Source organism: Mastomys coucha, unplaced genomic scaffold (assembly GCF_008632895.1).
Source record: "Mastomys coucha isolate ucsf_1 unplaced genomic scaffold, UCSF_Mcou_1 pScaffold7, whole genome shotgun sequence".
In the NCBI taxonomy this organism is placed as follows: domain Eukaryota; kingdom Metazoa; phylum Chordata; class Mammalia; order Rodentia; family Muridae; genus Mastomys; species Mastomys coucha.
This window is the reverse complement of record NW_022196913.1, coordinates 23,451,835-23,457,296: the sequence shown is the minus strand read 5'-3', so window position 1 is coordinate 23,457,296 and position 5,462 is coordinate 23,451,835.

Genomic DNA, 5,462 nt, shown 5'->3' with positions numbered 1-5,462 from the left:
AATTTGCAATCCTCCACTATACACGCACTGCCAGAACAATCAGTCCCACCATGTGCAGACCTTGGTTGCATACCTGGTTTTAATTCACTCCATTGATAACCGTAATGTCTATATAATCTTCATGCCTCAGTCTTTGAAGCACAGTTCCAAATGCTTTGAAGGGATGGTAATATCTACATCAGAAAACCCATGTCAGCTCCAGAGTCTGAAACCTACTTAACTACAGCCAGATGCTCCCTGAGCAGCACAACAGAAAGTACAGGAGAAGAGCCTGGCTATCTGCTATAGTTTGTCTAGCTCTATCCATCAACTTTGGATAGTGTTTCCATGGTCCCAGGATGTAGATTTGTAACATACAGAGCCAAACGTCATAATCAGAGTCCTGTTTTACTGTCCCATCCAAACATCTTTCTGTTGCTTAAGAAATATAGGTCTTGGCTGGGCGGTGGTGGCTCACGCCTTTAATCCCAGCACTTGGGAGGCAGAGGCAGGTGGATTTCTGAGTTCGAGGCCAGCCTGGTCTACAGAGTGAGTTCCAGGACAGCCAGGGCTACACAGAGAAACCCTGTCTTGAAAATCCAAAAACAAAAAACAAAACAAGAAATATAGGTCTTATTGCCATTATTTCTACCTATCTAGAAAGCCTTTAGAGCTTAAATATGAAGAGAAAAAAATGCTTATCATAGAAGTCTCCACAGAATGATTCAAGTATATAATCCATTTTATATCAGTTTAAATACTTTCTTGTAGTCCTGAATAGAACCTATTAGTGAAGATTTTTAAAGCCTCAGCTTGATTATCAGATTAAAGGATAGGTTAAGGTAGATTTGCCACAGAAGCCTTATTCGAGGATCAAAGGTATCATTACTAAAATTATGAAAGCATTTACAATGATGTAAATTCATACTGGACAGATCCTTGACAGAATAGTCTGCATAACTGACTATACATAGACTATTTTGATGATTTCATTTGTTTAGTTAAGAACAGGAAATGTTCAGAGTCAGAAAAATCTATTGTCACTTGGAGAGTGTATTTTGATTCTGTCAGTATCTGAGTATGGTTATATAATATGGTTTTGGTACTTTATAGCTTTTATAACTTAAGACAAAGGAAAGAGTACTGCAGATAGGTATGGGATTTTCCAAATACAGAAAAAAAATGGTGACATCTGTTCATTGATGGCTTTGTTCATGAGCTAATGAATTTCTTCATGGTCATACCTCATATGCATTTGCTTCACCTCCACTCATAGTCCTGGTCTGTGGTGCTCAGGTCACATCATGGTCGTTTTTCTGTTTGGAGAAACTCAGTTTGACCTGACAATGCATAACTGTATATACTCTGAACCAACAGCTAGGGTTAAGAAAGAAAGGTGTCATCATATCAATTTATGCTGAGTTGAGAGCTTGTTCCTTAGAATTATGGACAAAGCAAATAAATGAAGCCAGTTTTCTTACTAAACATCCAACCGGGTGAAGAAGTCATCTCTAATTACAGACAGGATTATCAGTGTCTGATTCAAATGTGCTATGATATCAGACTCTGAAAACTTGGCTCAAATGTTCTATTTATACTAATGGTTTTCCTGGAACTGGACAAATGAGGCCAAGTGCCCTCTGCCTACTTTGTACCTAGCCTGTGCAACAAAGATTAGAGATATTTTCTCTCTGTGTTCATATTTTTGATCATTTATTTTCTGATTCTAGTCTGTTGTATATTTGATACTTCTGTTAATATCTTCAACTAAGCCTTTCTCAGAGGACTCTGATACCATTTTCCTTCTAGGGTGGATGCTATTCAGTGAATGGCACACAGCCCAGCTATCCTTTGTTATCTGTTTCTGTGACTTCCTATAGCACATTGTTCTTGCCCATACCTTCATTTTCCCATGCTACTTTGTTCAAGACACAGTCTTGTTCTTTTTTTATCCACTCAGAAAATGAAGTAAGACTTCTGATGGAATATTAAAATGGTATTGGGGACATATCTCTCCTTCTTTGTTTCTTCAGTGTCTACACAGCTCTGGGAAGTAGCTTCTCGTCCCCTCAGCTGAGCATGGTGAGCAGCCATCATAGCAAGCCCAGCCTCCGTCTTCACAGAAGCTGTTTCAGGACCACGTTCAGTAAAGGGAGGTCTCTCTAATAGCCGTGATCTTTTGAAAGCAAGCAAAACCAGCTGTGGTTTAACTGCTCCTGTGTTGCCTTCTAACGCCTTAGCCACATTTTGTGCTGCCCCAAACAGAAGGGGTTTGACTTTAACCATTTTCCAGGAAGCAACCACATAGGCAGAGCAGATAACCAAAATAAGCTTGAGAAAGTAAAACTGCTTTGAGCCACAGCCGAGTCTTTCCGTCTCTCTGCGCTCACTACTGAGGCTCTGCTGGGTGGACGCCAGCAGGAGGGTGCATAGTGGCTTTACACCAGAAGAGACATGCCTGGTGCTTTCGACCAATGATATCAGCCACACATACTCCTGCCAATTGTCAGTTCCCAGTCATGGATCTGTTTCCTAGTGCAGACATAACCATGGCTCTGTTTAGAGTCCAGGAATGGGGCCTGGAGAGGTCTAGTCAGTTCAGGAACATGAGGAAGTAGATGTAAATTTAAGTTCATCTTTTTTATTATTAAGATTTTTTCTGTGTCTTTATGTATGTATGTATGTATGTACGTATGTACATACATATGTATTTACACCTCAAATGCTACACACCCTCTCAGTCTTTCCTCACAGAGCCTCTCACCCTCCCTCTGTTCTCCCCAGAAGGTGTGATGTCCCTAGTTATGCCTCCACCCTGGTGCATCAAGTCTCTGCAGGACTAGGACACATCCTCTCCCTTGGAGACCAGTCAAGGAAGCCCTGTTGGGGAATGGATACTACAGTCAGGCTTTAGTTTTAGGGGTGAGTCTCTGCTCTAGTTGTTGAGGGACCTGCATGGAGACTGAATGCACATCTGCTACATATGTGCTAGCCCGTGTATGCCTTTTGGTTGGTGGCTTATTCTCTGAGAGGTCCCAGGAGTCTAGGTTAGTTGACTTTGTTAGTCTTCCTGTGGTGTTGCTATCCCTTTCAGGGCCTTCAATCTTTCCCCCAACTCTTCCATAAGGATCCCAAGCCCCATCCAATCATTGGCTGTGCGTGTCTGCATCTGTCAGCTGCTAGGTAGAGCCTCTCAAAGAACGGCCATGATAGACTCCTGTTGGCAAGCATAACAGAGTATCATTAGTAATGTTAGGAATTGGAGCTTACCCATGGGATGGGTCTCAAGTTGGGCTTGATTTTGGTTGGTCCTCCTCCAGTGTCTGCTCCATCTTTGTCCCTGAAGGTTACCTGCTTTGACTCCTGGGAGCTTCCCCCACCCTAGGTCTCTGGGACTTCCTAGAGATTCTACTCCCTCACCCCTGGCAGCTGCAGATTTCCATTCACTCTCCTGGCCTTCTGGGCCTCTCTCCTGTCTCTCCCCACATATGATTCTGCCTCCCCTTTCCCCTCTCCCATTCAGGTCCCTCCCTCTCTCTGCTACACCTGCAAAATTAGTGATTTCCTTGTTTTTAATAGGTATGTAGCATTCCATTGTGCAAATGAACCACATTCTCTATATCCATTATTCGATTAAGGGATATCTGAGTTGCTTCCAGTTTCGATTACAGATAAGGTTGCTATGAACGTAGTGGAGCAATGAGTCCTTGTGATATTGGGGAGTATCTTTGGGATATATGTTGGGTCCTCAGGTAGAATTATTTCCAATTTTCTGAGAAACTGCCAGATTGATTTTCAGAGCAGTTGTATAATTTTGCATTCCACCAGCAATGGAGGATTGTTTGTGTTCCCCTTATTTCACATCCATGCCAGAATGTGCTGTTGATTGTGTGGATGTGTAGATATTTCATAATCTTAATCCTGGATATTTTTGTTGCTTTTCCATGAGGGAAATCTGCTTGGTTTCACAGAAATTGGAGTTGATTGTGCAAAACCCTATATTTTTAGTTAAAAATATGAATAAAGAGTTCACTTCCTTCATCCATTTTGAACACAACAGCAAAAGGAGGTTTGCTTGAAGAATAGACTGTTTCCATCCTACAAACATACACTATACTAGGTAAGAGCAGAGATGTTGACACAAAGCAGCTGAGGGTCAGATCCTGCATTCCGTGGGCTTCAGGAGATCCCACAGTACTCCTTCTTACAGCTTCCCCTACACAGAACACAGAAATTCTGTGCATCTCACTCTTTGTTTGTGATATATACCTCAGATAATGTATAATCTACTACCTGGAAAATAGCACACCAGTGATTTCCAACATTACTTCATTCAGATGTCAACCATTCGGTTTGTAACTTTGAATCTGAACCTGAAATTACTTAATTTTGTGAATTATTCTAAAGACACAAAAATTTTAATGTGAGACTAAAACATTAAATAACAATATGATGTGTATTTCAAAAGACAGTAGAAAAGATTTTGAATGTTCTAGTGGCATAGAGATTATGAATAGATGTTTTAGGAAAAAATTATGCTTACCCCGATTTAAAGAATACCCAATAGATGTATGGATTCAGACATTATATAGAATTTCATAAATATGTACAAATTTTGTCATTCTAAAAGAGAAACTGATATATCTAAGAAAAGCCAGATGAAGTAGCCAGAATTCTGTGAAATATGGCCTCATGTTCAGGGTTCTCCCAACAAATTATGTAGTTATCTGCATAAGGTTGTTGTGTTGACAAAAAAGTCATGGACCAGAGAGGTTGTATAACCTCCTTTTTTCATCAGAAATTACCCAGATTTTCAGAATCTTTTGCAAGTGATTCAGTCTATGGTTGAACTTGAGTTTCAGGATGCTACCGAAATCTACCCAGCACCATTATGAAGGATTCTGCTACGCCCGAGGCTCACATCCTACTTTGTTATTGCTCTCTCTGGAAGAGCAGTTTTAAACCAAAAGCAAATGTTCAATGGAATGACTGTTCTAGTTACAGCAAATGGCACAATTACAGCTATTCTAAAGTAGATAGTGGAAGAATGGCAGAGTAAGAATGACAAGTCATTGGCATAGTGTAATCATAAGAAGTAAACAGATGATCTCACAGTCTTCAAGGAAATAATCACTATCTTAATGAAGCAATGGGTGTTTTTATATTTTATGGGTTTTTTGACTATCTCTATAAGATAAGATATGAGGTGAATCAATATACATACAGTCTGTGCCTTTCTGTGCCTCCTCCCCTCCCCTCTGGAGATCAGAGAAATCTGGCTTTAAATTATGGGTGCTTCTTCAAAAAGGCAATCTTGGTAGTCAGATCAACCCTCTAATCTATGAACTGTGGGCCATAATTGTATCTATCTTAAAGGGATGTTAGAGGATCAGGGGTTGCTTGATATGTAGTACAGGATATGGTTTTAATACTTTCCATCCTTCTCATGGAGAAGAATAGAATCACTTAGTGCCTCTCTCTCT